The 20,338-nt window shown below is 33.9% G+C and overlaps 1 long non-coding RNA gene across 2 annotated transcripts in view; it reads right to left on the bottom strand.

The window, feature by feature from the left end:
• Positions 1 to 20,338, bottom strand: part of LOC141384360 (uncharacterized) — a 185,547-nt gene that overhangs the window by 146,831 nt on the left and 18,378 nt on the right. Inside the window, exon 4 of one of the 2 annotated variants that reach the window (XR_012405379.1) lies at positions 18,206 to 19,333. The exons of the other annotated variant lie outside the window; for it this stretch is intronic. This is a non-coding gene — a long non-coding RNA (uncharacterized lncRNA). Of the gene's footprint in view, positions 1 to 18,205; positions 19,334 to 20,338 lie in introns of those variants that run through there. 2 annotated transcript variants of the gene reach the window in all.

Here is a 20,338-nt window from a genome sequence, read left to right as displayed (position 1 = left end):
AGCTTTTTATTAAGGTGTTTATTAGTAATTAGAGAAAGAAATCTGAATATAAAATGATGTAGTCAATTTTCAAACTTGAAACTCTTAGCAGTTCCCACTAGGGGGAGGAGCTTGCTAATTGATTTCAATCTACTGTTTCCATTGTAATAATGAACTTCACATGATTACTGTAAGGTGATGGGGCACTGACAACGGAGTTCAGATCCAAATGCAGGATTTATTAACAAGATTGATTAGGCAAGCAACGAGCAACACGGGCAAACTGATGTATAAAGAAAATCCAGAGTCATGAACAGGCGGATGGTCAAAGGCAAGCAGCAGACAGGAATAAACAATAAAACAAAGCAAGGGTCAAACACGGGAGAACATATGTGTGACAGGTGTCAAATTACAGAGGACACCACAGCCCATGCATTTTGGTTTTGCCCTACTTTGTTTAATTTTTGGACAAACATTTTTAATTTATACTCCAAGGCCTATAATATTTCCCTCCAACCGGACGCAGAGCTTGCTATTTTTGGTGTTTCAGAACACTCCCTTACCCTTCAAAAACATCTACAACAAGCCCTTACTCTAGGCATGACTGTGGCCAAGCGGATAATACTAAAAAACTGGAAATGTCCTTTACCTCCTTCTTTTCGAACCTGGCTAATGGATATGGCCTCCGTTATCCACTTGGAAAGGCTCAGATTTATCAGGTCTGATTCCAACAAAAAATTCTTTGCTACCTGGGAATCCTTTCTTGGATACTTATACCTGAAACATGCTCTATCCAAATCCAGCACCCTTCATGAAAACTGACTGGCACACTACCTTATAGGACTTTTTGATGTCTAAATACTGTGTAACACTACATTTTGTAAACCGAATGTACGGCTGAACCCTGCACATGTACGGCAATTCATATATTTACTTTCAAAGTGTGTATATTTTGAGACAATATTATTTGTTTGTTTGTTGTTTTCTGTTGTACTTAAAAAACCTTAAAATAAAAGCATTAAAAAAAAAACACGGGAGAACAAAGCAAACAGAAACGCATCGTAATGTTCACAGTGCAGTTTAACAAGACTCAGCTAAACAAGTGTGTGTGTGTGCAAGTCCCTGTATTCAGTCTGTAGCGATCCTCCGGCTGTGTGTGCGTGTGTAATCAAACTGAAACAGGAACAGCTGTGTGCAAGGTGCATGACGGACCTTGTAGTCCATATACTGGTGGATTTGTAGTTCTTTAGCAAACTGTGTGTTTACTAGCAATCTGCAGGCGCTAGATCGCTGGTGATCATAACAATTATGAGTTTAGGCTTCGTTAGAAAAGTTTCTTTTTTTATTATTATTATTACAACACAACACTTTTTGTGATCCTGAATGAAGTATAAATGCATAAAATATGACCCACCTACTGATATTTCATGTTTTATGTCTTGTTTTAAATGAAAGTGAATACATTTAATGAAACATGAATTGTCCAGGGCAGCACAGTGGCTCGGTGATTATCACTGTGGCCTCACAGCAGGAAGGTTGCTAGTTCGAGTCCCGGATGGGCCAGTTGGCATTTCTGTGTGGAGTTTGCATGCTCTCCCCGTGTTGGTATGGGTTTCATTTGGTGCTCCGGTTTCCCCTACAGTCCAAACACAAGCGCTATAGGTGAGTTTGATTAACTAAATTGGCCGTGTATGTGTGTGTGTGTGTGTGTGTGTGTGTGTGTGTGCATGTGTGCATGTGTGTGTGTGTGTGTGTGTGTGTGTGTGTGTGTGTGTGTGTGTGTGTGTGTGAGAAGTGTTTCCTAGTGATGGGTTATAGCTTGAGCACTATCCGCTACGTAAAACATATGCTGGATAAGTTAATGGTTCGTTCCGCTGTGTTAGTCCTTGATAAATAAAGGGACTAAAGAAAATGAATGAATGAATGAATGAATGAATGAATGAATGAATGAATGAATGAATGAATGAATGAATGAATGAATGAATTCATCCAAACCATAGTATGTTGAAAAGAGTATGCCAAAAATACACAGATGTGCCCATGATAGATTGCATGTTGGACATGAAGTTGATTAGAACTACAAACACAAGTGTAAACAAACTACAAATATGGCGGACTTGCGAGACCAAGAGAGAATGACTGTTGAACAATATCTAGCCAACTGGAACATATTTAGGTAGCACTTTACAATAATGTTCATTAGTTAATGTATTTACTAACATGAACTAATGATGAACAACATTTTTACAGCATTTATTAATCATAACTGAACATTTACTAATGCATTATTAACATCCAAGTCCATGCATGTTAACATTAGTTAATGCACCATGAGTTAACATGAACTAACAATGAACTACTGTATTTTCATTAACTAATGTTTATTAACATGAATAAATACTGTAGTAAATGTATTGTTCATTATTTGTTCATTTTAAGTAAATGCATTAATTAACATTAACTAATGAACCTTATTGTAAAGTGTGACCCATATTTAAACCACGTTTTCTGGGTTATATTTTAACAACAATGTGAACTTAAACAAACATCTGTGATTCAGATCATCAGCTCATTACCAGACTGAAAGACTGTATTTGTAATGAGTGAGATAGACAAAGGAGACATCTAAAACATGCAGTGTTGGTGTTCCTCCAGGAACATAATTGACAAACAATGCTTCAAGGCAATGTTTCCCAACCCTGTTCCTGGAGGCACATCAACAGACCATATTTTGGATGATTTGGCATGTGATGCTATCATGTTAATATGTAGCAAAATCTCTGAGGAATATTTCCAGTACCTTGTTGAATCTCTGCCATACCTGTCAACATTGGGATGTGAAAATAAGGGATATGCCCACCATGATAAGGGACCCCCTTACATTAAACAAGAGGTGTCACTTAAAAAATGCACACATCTAACGTTATAATGAAAGCATTCGACTGCTTTCCTTACTTTTTATGCTCATTTAAGACAAAATTAGTTGTGTTTGGAAAAAAAAACCTACCAAGATCGACATCCTTATATGTTATTATTATTAATTATGTATGTATGTCTGTTTAAACACGCACCCAAAAGCCAGACTTTCTCTCCGCCTCAAAAAGCAAACAGCCTCTGTTTATCACTATGGAGCGCATCAGCTGACAGTCATGCACCATTATATGACTGTTTTGGAGATTGTATAGGATGGGTGACGGCACCTGTAATCAAAAGAAAAGGGAATCACGCCATCTTTAATATTTATTCATACGTGTTTTCATTCCTAAACAAAGCGAAAGCACAGAAGACTCACGTTTTAGAGAAAGGGGCGACCCCTGGTGTTTCGGCGGTATGGGTTGCATATAGGGAGACTCATTCAAAAAATACGGGAGAACTACGGGAAAATACCTTTACGGGATGATAGCGGGATAGAACAGTAAAATACGGGAGAATCCCGGGAAAAACGGGAGGGTTGACAGGTATGATCTCTGCCACAAAGGATTAAGGCAGTTCTGCCTGTACTATTAAGGTGTACCTAATAAAGTGGCCGGTGAGTGTATATACTGTATTTCGGCATGACTTTGTTATTCCAGCTCAAACTACTTTAGATCTGAGCATATTGTGGTGAAATCTCTGCAATGCTTGACCTCCTGTGGTTTATCGCTTCACCAGCTCTCTCTCCATCAAGCTGCATGATTTGCAGAATCGTTCGTGTCTATTTCACAAACGGCACAGGATGAATAAACCCCAAAAGTGTAATACATAGTGTTAGAGGTTTGTTCAAATCACTAGCCCTCAGTATGAGCAACATCAGCGGTGATACTTCACTTAGCACTAACACTGCTAATTAAAAATATAAGTCAGCTGAAATAGAGTGTTTAATTATATACTGCTGCTGCTGCTGCTGCTGCTTCGGTTGCTTTTGCAATTCTCTCTGCTCAAAAGTCTTCACTCCAGCAGACAGAGACGTGTCAAAATCTGTCATCAGTCTCCACTTTGAAAACTGATGGCTGTGTTTTGCAGTTCACGCAGTCAAGAGATTTAAAATTATCAAGTGAGTTATGAAAGACAGCTCACATCACACGCTTTTATTTCAGTGTTAGATCCCTATAGGTTATTTTTTATGTAACAAATAAAAAAAACTACTTTTTTAACCCAAACATAATATATCTTGCCTATCTGTAACACTTAAAATATTGTCAGTCAGTTGCTTTAATGTGTCTGGTTACTAGGGTGTTTGTTTGCTGAGCAACTTTACAGCAAATGTGTTTAGATGGCACTGTTCATGCACTGAATAGTCTTTAAACAATACTAGTGTGTTTTCTGGTTGTTAGGGTGTTGCTAAGGTATTGTTGATATTAACCAGGGTATTATTTGACCGTTACAACAGTGTTCAGAGTGGGTTTGTTACGTGATTGTTATTTTGTATTGTGAGCTACTAGGCTGTTATGCAAAGTGGCTGCTAAACAATTAATTTAGTGTTTAAGTGGTTTCTACTGGAGGTAGTTACCGGGATGCTTGGTAGTATGATTTCTAAATTAAAAAGAAAAGAGTTTTCTGCTCACCAAGGCTTCATTTTTTACATCTTTATAGGTTATTTTTTTTGTAACAAATAAAACATCAACATTTTTTTAACCCAAACATAGTATAGTTTGCCTGCTAATTTGCTAAACAATTAATAGGGTGTTTAAGTGGTTTCTAGAGAGTTGTATAATAAAATGAAATAAAAATATTAAATAATAATAACAATAAAAATAATAATATGTTGTTGTTTTTTTTTATTAATATCATTGGCGTAACAGTTATGATGCATCTTTTTTGGTTGGTTGGTTGGTTGGTTGGTTCCGACCGACCAACCAGTCAGTCAGCCAGCCAGCCAGCCAGTTAGTTAGTTAGTTAGTTAGTTAGTTAGTTAGTTAGTTAGTTAGTTAGTTAGTTAGTTAGTTAGTTAGTTAGTTAGTTTATTTATTAAATTAATTAAACTATTTATTTATTTATTCATTCATTTTAAAAAAATAATTAATTACTTTATTTATTTATTTATTTATTTATTTATTTATAATTTAATTACATTTTTTATTCATTCATTTATTAATAAATGAATGAATGAATGAATTTATTTATTCATTCATTCATTCATTCATTTATTTAAAAATATATTAATTAATTAATTATTTAATTAATAAATAAGCAAGGATTTTTTTTCTTTTTATAGCACAGTAAATATCTCCACTGCTGCTTTTAATCAAATCAAAGTATTCATTTCTTTACAAAAAGAAGGGGTGGATAAATTTACTGAGCTAAATACCATTGTACATACAAGATACAGTGCTCAGCATATATAAGTACACCCCTCACAAATCTCTCTTTTAAATTCATGTTTTTAATAGGAAGCTATACAATATTATATGTGCATGTGCATATACATTAGATTCCTCAGTACTAAAGCCAAATGTGGAGCTAATTTAACAAAATAAATTGCGATAATGGTTCAAAAAGTAGTACAGCCAAATTTTTATGTAACAGAAAAACATTAAAGACCATCCTAAAAAGAGGAATGAAAAAATGTAAAAAAATGTGTTGAAATTTTGTAGGTTGCTTTTTTTTTTTTTTTTTTGCAATATTTAGCTTGAATTTAATTGTATTATCTTTCAATTTCTAAATATGTTTGATGACTGAAATATTATTTTAAATGAATATATCTGTTTATTAAATCTGTTTTGCACCGAAATACATTGCCTATATTCACTGAGAAATGGATACAAAGAATCATTTTTAAAATGGGGCGTAATCAATTATGCAGAGCACTGTAAAAAAACTGTATGCAAATAAGAAATATTGTGAAATAGTATTACAATTTGAAACAACAGTAAAATATATATACAATTATTAGCCCCCCATTTATTTACCTTTTAAATATTTCCCAATGATGTTTAACAGAGCAAGGAAATTTTCACAGTATGTCTGATAATATTTGTTCTTCTTAAAAAAGTATTATTTGTTTTTATTTCAGCTAGAATAAAAGCTGTTTTATTTTTTTTTTTTACATTTTAAGGCCAACATTATTAGGCCCTTTAAGTTATTTATTTTTTCTATAGTCTACAGAACTATTTTATCATTATATAATAATTGTCTAATTACCCTAACCTGCCTAATTAACCAAGTTACAGTAAGCCTTTAAATGTCACTTTAAGCTGTATAGAAGTGTCTTGAAAAATATCTAGTCAAATTTTATGTGCTGTCATCATAGTAAATATAAAAAAAATCAGTTATTAGAGATGAGTTATTAAAACTATTGTGCTTTAAAAAAGTGTTTCAGAAATGAAAGAGAAAAAAAATCTTCCCTCCATGAAACTGAAATTGGGGTGGGGGGTGTAGGGGAGACAGTGGCTAATAATTCGGGGGGGGCTAATAGTTCTGACTTAAACTGTGTGTGTGTGTGTGTGTGTGTGTGTGTGTGTGTGTGTGTGTGTGTGTGTGTGTGTGTGTGTGTGTGTGTGTGTGTGTGTGTGCGTGTGTGTGTGTGTGTGTGTGTGTGTGTGTGTGTGTGTGTGTGTGTGTGTGTGCGCATACACACAGCTACACTTTCAGCATCATAACTGGCGTACTCAGCATTACTTGATCAGAAAATATGCATCATATTGTTCAGAATAAAACAAATAAGCAGGATATTTGTTCTTTCTTTTAGCACTGTAAACATCTCCACTGCTGCTTTTAATCAATGTAATGAATGCTTGTGGAATCAAAGTATTCAATTCTTTCCAAAAAGAGCGGTTTTGAAGTAGGCATGAACACCTGTGTCTGCACATCTGCTGATTTCTGTGTTGTGTGATTTGGCAGCTCTAAATGTCCTACAGTTTGGCTAATGATCTCTGTTATTTCTCGGAGGAATTGTCTGTGATTAAGACATGCATTTGTGGAACGTCGATGTCTTTCATCACGTTGCTGTTGCCGCCACTGTTTGAAAACAATGAGCCACTTGAGGCCGTGCGTTTCCCTACTTCACCTCTTAACCGCGATGAAAACATTTTAATTCTATTTGAATGATCTGCAGCTTTTGTCTTGTTCTGGCATGTTATAAATCCACAACCGAGCGGAGAACGAGGCCGGCACTTCGCTCTAATAACACCCTGCACCTTAATCATTCCTAATGGGCAAAATGAAAACAATAAGCGCCTCCATCTGAACAATAATTCCAATGACGCGCTCCATCTCTGACAGGAAAAAAGCCTTTGATAGTCTGTGTAAGACATGTTGGGTTTCATGGGCCAGTGCACTCTGATTAAAACATCTGTGCAGATTGCCAGAGCAATTTCACTGTGAAATCCCCGCAGAACATCAGCATTCGTCTTCAATTATTGTGCCGGCTGTAATTGCACATATTTCCATCTCTGATCACTTGCTTTCGAATGGGAAATGTGCAGCAGGGGCCAATAATCTTTGGAAAGAGTGAAGACAAGCAGCTGCTGAAATATCAAGATGGCGCATGAATGAATTGCATTTTTAATAGAGCGCCATCAATGACTTTTCAAAATAGAGTGGCTCGGATACATTAGAGGATATGAACTCATATTTCCTTCCACAGTTCATCTCCAAATGTAAATTGATTTAAAATGTAAAATGCAAAAGCAAAGTTTTATTATTATCCTAAAATACTCTGAACATAGTTTTAAAATCTCAATTTGAGCGGTGCGTAAAGTTGGCTCAAACATCAATGCATTTTACGTGTGTGAATTATGAATCATTTAATATTAAATAATATGCACTCACCGGCCACTTTATTAGGTACACCTGTCCAACTGCTCGTTAATGCAAATTTCTAATCAGCCAATCGCATGGCAGCAACTCAATGCATTTGGGCATGCAGGTCAAGATGATCTGCTGCAGTTCAAAGCGAGCATCAGAATGGGGAAGAAAGGTGTTTTAGGTGGCTTTGAATGTGGCATGGTTGTTGGTGTCATACGGGCTGGTCTGAGTTTTTTTAAAAACTGCTGATCTACTGGGATTTTCACGCACAACCATCTCTATGGTTTACAGAGAGTGGTCTGAAAAAGTGAAAATATCCAGTGAGCGGCAGTTCTGTGGGTGCAAATGCCTTGTTGATGCCAGAGGAGAATGGCCAGAACATCATCACACCATCACCATATATATAATTGTGGCTTTTACTAAAGTAAACTGGAGTGTTGAGCCTATTTGGATCATTAAGAACTTAAATGTCAATGAACACCTATACAATATAGTGGAATACTGCTAGTTTATAGGGTAATATGCAATCCATATTAGTTTGACATTTTTAAGTGTATTACTATAAATTATTACTTATTATATATATATATATATATATATATATATATATATATATATATATATATATATATATATATATATATATATATATATATATATATATATATATATATATATATATATATTCCAGCGTTATGGATGTGGCATTTGCAGTAAAATCTCAAAACATAAATTGACAGAGGAAGTAAATGTTAAACTTATATTGAAACATCTCTTTAGATTTTTCAAAACATCTAGCCACAGTTGTGGGAGTTGTGGGAGCAGAAAATTATCAATTAGTAAACATTTTTTGTATTTTAAATGAGGGGAATTAACATGCGTTATGGATGTGAAAAAAAATTCAGCAAGTTTACAGTATACAACATACTTTGTAGAAATTCTGTGAATTAAACTGCACAACCCAAAAGAAACGATGCTAATCAAAAATGATAAGAGTTGTCTCACTATAGAACAAACATGATTGATTTTATTTGATTTTACATTTTTGCATTTATCAGGAAAAAGCTTTGTTATGGATGTGACATCTCTTTGTTATGGATGTGACAGGTGTGAAATTGCCACTTGCGTAACTTTGGTAAATCAAATATAATTGTTTGAAAACACTGACAGAGACATTTTGAGTATTTTTAAAGCACTGTAAAATACAGGCCTACACAAAAAAACTCAGAAATGGTTTTGCTATTTTGCCGAAAACTTAATTTTTGTCATGGAAAGGTTGACAATTGCATGGAATTGCTCATATATATATATATATATATGTATATATATATATATATATATATATATATATATATATATATATATATATATATATATATATATATATATATATATATATATATATATATATATATATATATTTTTTTTTTTTTTTTTAATTTATTTATTTATTTATTTATTTATTTATTAAATTAATTAATTTATTTATTTATTCATTCATTTAAAAAAAAGTTTAATTAATTATTTTATTATAATTTAATTGATTTATTTATTTATTCATTCATTTATTAAAAAATATATTAATTATTTATTAATGAATATATTTTATTATATATATATATATATATATATATATATATATATATATATATATATATATATATATTTATATATATATATATATATTTTATATATATATATATATATATATATATATATATATATATATATATATATATATATATATATTATAATTATTATAAATCCTTGCTTAATTAATTAATAAGCAAGGATTTTTCTTTTCTTTACAAAAAGAAGGGGTGGATAAATTTACTGAGCTAAATACCATTGTATATACAAGATACAGTGCTCAGCATATATAAGTACACCCCTCACAAATCTCTCTTTTAAATTCATGTTTTTAATAGGAAGCTATACAATATTATATGTGCATGTGCATATACATTAGATTACTCAGTACTAAAGCCAAATGTGGAGCTAATTTAACAAAATAAATTGCGATAATGGTTCAAAAAGTAGTACAGCCAAATTTTTATGTAACAGAAAAACATTAAAGACCATCCTAAAAAGAGGAATGAAAAAATGTAAAAAAATTTGTTGAAATTTTGTAGGTTGCTTTTTTTTTTTTTTTTTTTTGCAATATTTAGCTTGAATTTAATTGTATTATCTTTCAATTTCTAAATATGTTTGATGACTAAAATATTATTTTAAATGAATATATCTGTTTATTAAATCTGTTTTGCACCAAAATACATTGCCTATATTCACAGAGAAATGGATACAAAGAATCATTTTTAAAATGGGGTGTAATCAATTATGCAGAGCACTAAAAAAAAACTGTATGCAAATAAGGAATATTGTGAAATAGTATTACAATTTGAAACAACAGTAAAATATATATACAATTATTAGCCCCCAATTTATTTACTTTTTAAATATTTTCCAAATGATGTTTAACAGAGCAAGGAAATTTTCAAAGTATGTCTGATAATATTTTTTCTTCTTAAAAAATTTGTTTTATATATATATATATATATATGATCTGAAAATAATACATGTATTTGTTTATCTATTTTTTTATTTTTAAGTGTTTTCCCTTTTCTTCAACACACATAAGAACAAACCTGGAACTAATCTAACAATTAAACATCACAGATGTTGAAGAACACAGACCAAATATTAGTACAGTCAAATTAATATGTTGTGGAAAAATACTAATATTCTATTTTAATTAACAGGAAAAATCTAGAGACACATAAAAAATATGGATAAAACGTTGTTGAACTAGTCTAGTTTTTTACTTTCTTTCTCCATTGCACCAAACAATCATTCCAAATGTGCCTTAAGCACAAAGCACACTTCAAATATCCAACTGAGGTAACAGAGACATCATATAAAACTAACTATGATCCAGATTCAGGTCACATGTGATCAATACGCCCACACGCTCTATTAATTAACTTATGCAAACTGTCTTTTCCAGGATCTGTCCTCAGTCCACATGACAGACCCCGGCGGCCCTCCTTATTTCGTCCCCCCGCAGAGGTGAGTTGAGTTCTGGATTGTTTCCCCCTTTATCATCCTCTCCCAGATAAAAGAGGAGGCGATGTCACACCTCCCAGGGCTTTCATCACTTTCTTGCCAGCTAATAATGACTGCGGTGGCACCTCGGAGGTCGTTTGGCTGTTTTTTCTGCTGTCATTAGCCAGAGGACTGGCATCTCCTCCATACATTAACGTGTCCCAGATTCTCCATGTGTCGTGAGTCTAAGAAATCGAGTCTGAGATTGTGCCGCTGACAACACATTAAATCAGCAGGTGCCGAAGGTACATGAAGACAGTTTGGTGGAGAAGTTAGAGACACAAGAGGGGCTGTCCATTTGACCACAAGTGGACTTCAAGACTTATAGGCCTGATGCAATTATCATTACATCGATTTATTGCACAATACGTGAGCATGGTCATGCAATATACAGCTAAAGGCTATATTATTAGTCCTCCTCTGCAATGTTTGTTCTTTTTCTTATATTTTCCAAGGTTTTTTTTAATGGAGCAAGGACATTTTCACAGTATTGCCGATATTAGTTTTTACTCTGGAAGCAAGTTTTTTTTTTTTTTTTTTTTTTTTTGGTTGCAACTAATGCAGTTTTTATATACTTAAAACATATTAAAGTCAATATTATTATCCCCCTTATGAATTTTCTTCTCAATTGGCTAGAGAGCAAACCACTGTTGTCAATTGACTTGCCTTTACAGTAGTTAACCTAATTAACCTTGTCAAGCCATTAAATAGCATTTTAAGCTGAATACTTAACTACAAAAATACCGTCATCATTGCAAACCCAAGAAAATAATTGCTTAAAAATATGCAAAAATATATATAAATAATAACAAAATCACAGAACAGCTAATAATTTTCACTTATTTCACCAATTTAACTGTATATCGCCCAACATATTTGCATAAAAATTGAACATAAGCAAAAAGCAAAGCTCTGTGTGCTCTTTTGGAGTGTTCACATTTTCCTGAAAATCATTGATGGCTAGAAAAGTTTTAAAAGCTGCAGAGCACTTGCAAAATAGAGACACTCACAAATAATGCTAAGAATGTTCTGATTTTACTCTACATTGCTGATTTCAAGTTCTCTAAATATTGCATACGGCTGTACAAGGTGTATAAATGTGGATATTAGGTGTTATCATGTGTTATTATAGCTGGCATTTAAAGACGGACGGACGGACGGACGGACGGACGGACGGACGGACGGACGGACGGACGGACGGACGGACGGACGGACGGACGGACGGACGGACGGACGGACGGACGGACGGACGGACGGACGGACGGACGGACGGACGGACGGACGGACGGACGGACGGACAGACAGACAGACAGACAGACAGACAGACAGACAGACAGACAGATAGATAGATAGATAGATAGATAGATAGATAGATAGATAGATAGATAGATAGATGACCGGAGAGACAGACAGACAGACAGACAGACAGACAGACAGACAGACAGACAGACAGATAGACAGATAGATAGATAGATAGATAGATAGATAGATAGATAGATAGATAGATAGATAGATAGATAGATAGATAGATAGATAGATAGATAGATAGATAGATAGATAGATAGATAGATAGATAGATAGATAGATAGATAGATAGATAGATGACCGGACAGATAGATAGATAGATAGATAGATAGATAGATAGATAGATAGATAGATAGATAGATAGATAGATAGATAGATAGATAGATAGATAGATAGATAGATAGATAGATAGATAGATAGATAGATAGATAGATAGATAGATAGATAGATAGATAGATAGATAGATAGATAGATAGATAGATAGATAGACAGATAGATAGATAGATAGATGACCGGACAGATAGATAGATAGATAGATAGATAGATAGATAGATAGATAGATAGATAGATAGATAGATAGATAGATAGATAGATAGATAGATAGATAGATAGATAGATAGATAGATAGATAGATAGATAGATAGATAGATAGATAGATAGATAGATAGATAGATAGATAGATAGATAGATAGATAGATAGATAGATAGATAGATAGATAGATAGATAGATAGATAGATAGATAGATAGATAGACAAATGGACAGACAGATAGACAAATGGACAGACAGATAGATAGACAGACGGACAAATGGACAGACAGATAGATAAATGGACAGATGGACGGACGGATAGATGGATGGACAGATAGATAGAAGTAGTTTTTATATACAAGAGTTTTTCTCTGTTTATAATAGTCAATGATTTTGCACCTAAAATATTCATAATTTAGTTTATGGCTGTTTTCCACTCTTTCCCTGAGCCTTTACAAGCACGGCAGCACAAAAACCAATCCTCAGGTTGACGGGGATGATAATGCAATAACAGAAAGAGCAGGTTTTATGTATGCACTGCATATTGTTTTAAATACAACATTTTCTGGGTCATTCGGTTTGAGTCTCATTATAGGAATTAAATCAATAAATACATTTGCAGAGTTTACTTTAAAACAAAAAAACATTTTTATTTTTAGCAAGCCGTTAAATTTGAATATTATGCAAATCAGAAAACACTCCTACGCGGGATCATTTTCAGGCAGAGCAGACTGTCTGTAAGACAAAGTTACAGTGATTCCTGTTTTGTATTCCTTAAACTGTTCCCCCCAAATTAATCCGGTATTCCAGCAGCGTTACAACAACTCGCATTATTCTCCCAAGAGAGCTCCATGTCAAACATTTCTTCCCTTCCCAGAATTCCCCTTGTGTGTGTCCTCAAAAGTGGCGGCAACATTCTGTAGGCAGCTTGTTTTTCTCCTTGCAGTGCCCTAATGTCATGTAACTCACTGAGGCTTGACTGTCAGGGTCGGACTGGGAGCCGCGGCTGTGAAACTAGGCCGCCTGCCAGCCGTCTTTAACATGCACGCTTCCGGCAGCATTGCTTTCTAATGCGCCGACTGAACCTGGAAAGAGCGGCGTGTTTGCGAGGCTCTTCTCTCTCAGACCGGTTGTTATTTCTGAAGACAGCTCACATCGGCTAATGCAGTTTGAGGAAGTTCTGGCTGATAATTATGTTGATTAGGGCTGACTTGGCAGTAAACAAAGTTGTTGAGTTTCGAATCAAAGCCAAATATGTGCTGCCTAAAAAGCGGAGGTCAAAAGACTGCATTTGCTCGAATCCAATTTGGTTCCTAATCAGCTGTGTTTGGGTTTAATCATGTATTGAGAGTTTCAAGTGGAAAACAACTTTTTTTTTCATCAGATTGCTTGACAGTATAGAATTTATCTTATAAATACGCTCTCATTCAGAGCACAATATATACAACAGTGAAATAAAAACAACATCATTAGGGTGCTTTTCAAGATGCCATCTTCTGGACAGATTTGAAGAGAGCATTAAATGTTTCTTACACATTCTTAAAAAAATATTTGGTGTTAGTCGAATTGTGAAATATATTTAGTGACAATTTGGCCGTATTTATTTCATAATTTGTTGTGTGATTTAAATATTTTCTAATGTCTAAACTTTCCATTTCTGCTTGCTTATTTATTTAAACTTTTAAAAGTACTTAACTACTGTCATGTCACAATTCACCACTTACAGAAGATTCATTCATTCATTCATTACATTGTGAAATAACTCCCCAATCCTCATTCATTCATTCATTCATTTAATTAGTTGTGTAATAATTCACAAATTAACCAATATTCATTCCATCATTCATTCACTTATTTATTAGTTTAGTTGTGTAATAATTCACCAATTAACCAATATTCATTCATTCATTCATTCATTTATTCATTAATTGTATTAGGTGTGTAATAATTCACCAATGAGTTATTACACAACTGATATAATGAATGAATGAATGAATGAATGAAGTATTCATTAATTATATCAGTTGTGTAATAATTCACAAATTAACCAATATTCATTAATTCATTAATTTATTCACCCATCCATCCATCCATCCATGCATCCATGCATCCATGCATTCATTCATTTGTTCATTGTATTAGTTATGTAATAATTCACAAATTATACAATATTCATTCATTTATTCATTCATTCATTCATACATTCATACATTCATTATATCAGTTGTGTAATAAATCACCAATTTACCAATACCCATTCATTCATTCATTCATTCATTCATTCATCCAATTAGTTGTGTAATAAATCACCAATAACCCACTATTCATTCATTCATCCATCGATCCATCCATTCATTTTTTTAGTTGTGTAATAATTCACACATTAACCAATATTCATTCACTCATTCATTATTTTAGTTGTGTAATAATTCACCAATTAACCAATATTCATTCATTTATTCATTCATTCTATCAATTGTGTAATAATTCAGCAATATACCAATATTCATTCATTCATTCATTCATTCATTCATTTTATTACTTGTGTAATAATTTACCATTTTGCCCGTATTCACTCATTCATTTTATTAGTTGTGTAATAACCAATTCACCAATGTTCATTAACTCATTCTATTAGTTGCATAATATTTATCAATATTTATCCATCCATTCATTCATTCATTCTATTAGTTGTGTAATAATTCACTCATTGATATTCATGCATTCATTCAATTGTGTAATAATTTACAATTTAACCAATATTGATTCAATCATTAATTAAATCATTCATGTAATTAGTTGTATAATAATTCACCAATATTCATTTATTCATTTTATTAGTTGTGTAATAATTCACCAACAACCATTCATTCTATTAGTTGTGTAATAATTCAACAATATTCATTCATTCATTGTATTAGTCAGGTAATAATCCACCAATTTATCAATATTCATTTAGTTTGTTGTGTGATAATTAACCAATTCATCCATATTCATTCAGTTACTCATTCTTTTAGTCGTGTAATAATTCAATTCACCAATATTTATTCAATCATTCATTCCATTAGTTGTGTAATAATCCACCAACCAATATTCATTCATTCATTCATCCTATTAGTTGTGTATTAATTCACCAAGATCCATTTATTCATTCATTCTTTCATTCAAACTATTAGCTGTAAAACAATTGACCAATTGTTCAATATTTATTCATTCATTTACTCATTCTATCAGTCGTGTAACAATTCACCAATTCATCAATATGCATTGATTCCATTAGTTGTGTAATAATTCACCAATTCACCAATATTCATTCATTCATTTATTCTATTAGTTGTGTAATAATTCACCAACTCATTAATGTGCATTCATTCATTCATTCATACATTCATTCTTTCTTTTAGTGTAATAATTCACCAATTCATCAATATTCATTCATTCATTCCATTAGTTGTGTAATAATTCACCAGTTATCCAATATTTATGCTCTTATCTACTTTCTTACTTATTAATTATTAACACAAAGGAGAACTTTTCTCCCGAAGTTAAAATAAGATCTGAATCCAAGATTTTCAATGTGGTCTCTTGGACTCGCACTGTAAATCCCTGTTGAATTTAAATAAGCAATATCAGACGGCAGAGATAATGCATTATGTCAAAACAAGCAATTTAGACACATCACAGCCTCAGGGTTAGACCCATGAAACCAAATCTGACAATGTTTGTTCTCAAGTCCAGGTCTGCTTACTCAAAGCTGAAAACTGCTAAATATTTCATGATTTGACAGTCTGTTTTTCCCTGTATCGCGGAGATCTGGGATGAATATTAATAGCCTTCCTCAAACATAAACACGTCTGCTTGTTCCTATTTGATTCATAGATACTTACAAATTCAGAAAAATGATCCCCTTTACATGTCTAATGAGTGAAGTTCAGCGTAACCGTATTGAGAGAAAAAGTTTGGGTCAAGATTCGCCGCATGAAGCAAATATCAAGTGCTGCACGGCCTTCATATCATATTCAAACAACTTGATCGAGCCACGATTCATATCAAAAGATTCAAGTGCGAGCTTGTTGAGAATGCATGAACTGTTGAACAAACATGTTAAAAAAACAACTCATCCTGTCCACAATGATTTTGCCTATGAATAATACATCTATGCAACTTTTAAAGCAGACTGAGCTGTGGCATAAATGCAACATCTATACAGAAAATGAAACATGCTGCAACACTGCAATCAGGGTTATTATAACTAAAACTATTTAAAGATAGTCATTAATTGAAATTAAATAAATATTAGCTAAATTAAAAGAAAATGCACACTCACTGGCCACTTTATTAGGTACACCTCTCCAACTGCTTGTTAACACAAATGTCTAATAATCTGTTTGATCACAGCTACTCAATGCATTTAGGCATGCAGACATGGTCAAGATGATCTGCTACAGTTCAAACCAGGCATCAGAGTGGAGAGGAAAGGCTAATTAAGTGACTTTGAATGTGGCATGGTTGTTGGTGTCAGACAGGCTGGTCTGAGTATTTCAGAAACTGCTGATCAACTGGGATTTTCACACACAACCATCTCTAGAGTTTACAAAGTATGGTCTGAAAAAGAGAAAATATCCAGTGAGCAGCTGTTTTGTGGGTGCAAATGCCTTGTTGATGTCAGAGGTCAGAGGAGAATGGCCAGACTGGTTCCAGCTGATTGAAAGGCAACAGTAACTCAAATAAGCAATCAGTACAACCGAGGTCTGCAGAAGAGCATCTCTGAACACACAACACGACCAACCTTGAGGGGGATGGGCTACAGCAGCAGAAGATCACACCAGGGGCCGCTCCTGTCAGCTAAGAACAGGAAACTGAGGCTACAATTCACACAGACTCACCAAAACTGGACAATAGAAGATTGGAGAAACGTTGCCTGCTCTGATGAGTCTCCATTTCTGCTGCCACATTCAGATGGTTGGCTCAGAATTTGGCATCAACAACATGAAAGCATGGATCCATCCTGCCTTATATCAATAGTTCAGACTGGTGGTGGTGGTGTAATGGTGTGGGGGAGATTTTCTTTGTACACTTCGGGTAGATTAGTACCAATTGAGTATCGTGTCAACACCACAGCCTACCTGAGTATTGTTGCTGACCATGTCCATCCCTTTATGAGCACAGTGTCTCCATCTTCTGATGGCTACTTCCAGCAGGATAGTGCACCATGTCATAAAGCGTGAATCATCTCAGACTAGTTTCTTGAACATGACAATGAGTTCATTGTACTTAAATGGCCTCCACAGTCACCAGACTCAATCCAATAGAGCAATTTTAGGATGTGGTGGAACGGGAGATTCGCATCATGGATGTGCAGCCGACAAATCTGCAGCAACTGTGTGATGCTATCATGTCAATATGGACTAAAATCTCTGAGGAATATTTCCAGCACCTTGTTGAATCTCTGCCATGAATGATTAAGGCAGTTCTGAAGGCAAAAGAGGTCCAACTTGGTACTAGTAAGGTGTACCTAATAAAGTGTCCAGTCAGTGTAGTTATGTTAAGCATTTCATGTAGTTGCCAGAGCAACATTTCTTATATTTTTGAAATGTCTAAAACCATTAATAAAAACTGCAGATATTTAAAATCTCAAATGAAAAATATAAAAATATAAATGTTAAATAATCTACTGTAATAGTACATTAATGACACCAAAGAATAACACCGAATACATAACACATGCTGGCCCAGAAATGATAAAATAATTATTGGGAGTGAGCTATTGAGAACTATTACAAACTTGATCTTCATTGAAAGTAATTTGCATGAGAACGAGGGATCACATTTGCATGCAAATGGTTATTAAACCCCAAAGTGTAGCTATAAGCTGCTTAAATCATCTGGATTCAGTCAGATTCATTCAGTACAAATTGCGTTTTGTGCTTTCAGTGCATGTGGAGCTCGCATGAAGTCTGACTGGCATATTTTTGAAACAGTGACTGAGTATTTTGATTAATATATATATTAATTTAGCTTCTTAAATGTCCATACTGCAAAAAAAAAAAAGTGCATTAGTGGATTTGTGTGCTTTTGGGATACTTTTACAATGCATGTTCTGCTGGTAAATTCTGCTAAATCAACATCTGTGCTTCAGGCAAGATGAAATTTCTAAAGAAAAGTACATCAGATTAATTCAAAATGTTATTTTAATAGTGAACAAAGAGTTTGATTAAATTATGCAGCCTTTTATATGTCCATAATGGATGAAATGTTTATCCGATTGTTAATGCATTAGTGCTTTTGCGCTTTTAAGATACATTAGCAATGCATTTTCGGCCTTTTGACATCAGACAGTGCCATTCATTCTCACTGTATGATGCATTTTTCTGCATTGTGAGGATGAGTAAATCTTAAAAGAGCATTTATTTTTGAGCGAATTAATCTTCTGTTAGTTATCCGAGAATAATGGTAATGTTTCCAGTGCCATATGATTCCCCAGCAGGACGTCAGAAAGAACTCTGTGTATTTCATAGGGAGTCTTGTTTTCTCTTGCACTTATCTTGAGTTAATTATGGTCTCAGCACCCTCATTTTCTCCGCTGGGTCATCCGCTGAGCTGCGCTGGTCTGTGTTACAGGCATTAGCACTTTAAAATGCCAGAGGTGCTGTGCCTGCCCATCAGGGTTCTGCAGGACAGTGGATCCAGGCCTAGAATACAAAGTAGCTCAGCTATAGGAGGACGGCAACTTAAAGGCAATGCAAGTTTAAAACCATTCGGGCTGACTTTGCACCGCATGTATGCTTAACTCTTACATTAAAGCTTCAGGGGTGCAATGAAAGTGTATTAAGTTTGGTATTATTAAAGAAACACTCTTAACAGATTACAGTAAACAGTGCTAAATTCTCAGTTTTCTAGTTTTTCTATTTTTGTGCTGTGTTTCTACATTGTATTTGGTCATTTACGCTTCTCTTTATAGGATTGAGAAAGCCAACATACTGTTATGCTACTCTGTCCTTGAAAACAAACGTATCTCCTCCTAGGCCGTTCATGCCACAAGGCCCAAATGTGGTCAAAATGTGCCTTCTGCATACAAGATTGTTGCTATATCTCCTCATGCCTATAAGACTTATTGTTTTTTTAATAAAAAATGTTAAATATTAAATTTTTATAATCCGGGCATATAAAAAAATTATACAAGCCCCAAATTTGGCCAAAAGCTGTATTTAGATGCGTTAGATTTTGTTGCTATATCTTTAAGGTTTACCAGACTTATAGTTTTCCAATAAATAATTTTTAAGCATTATTTTTCTTATAATATGGCAAGCCATTTTTGACTTAAACTCCATATTTTTTACTGATATGGCAAGCCATTTTTGCATTTATCACTTTCACACTTATTAAGCGTTGTATTTTCAAAAAAATACGGCAAGCCATTTTTACATAATGTTCATTCCCTTAGTCTCTTTATTAATCAGGGTTAGCCACAACGGAATGAGCCGCCAACTTATCCAGCATTTGTTTTACACAGCGAACACCCTTCCAGCCGCAACCCAACACCAGGAATACATAATTTTCAGGTCCAGTTTTTGACACTCATAAAGACTGTCATAGAAACATCGGGGTTGATTAAGATCACTCATATTGCCAAGAAGCTTTGATGTATCATCACTAACCTGTCAAATGTCCCCATATCAATAAAACAGTATAACCTA

The sequence above is a fragment of the Danio rerio genome, chromosome 1 (assembly GCF_049306965.1).
Source record: "Danio rerio strain Tuebingen ecotype United States chromosome 1, GRCz12tu, whole genome shotgun sequence".
In the NCBI taxonomy this organism is placed as follows: domain Eukaryota; kingdom Metazoa; phylum Chordata; class Actinopteri; order Cypriniformes; family Danionidae; genus Danio; species Danio rerio.
Note: the sequence above shows the minus strand (reverse complement) of the source record. Positions and strands in the feature narration are given on the sequence as shown.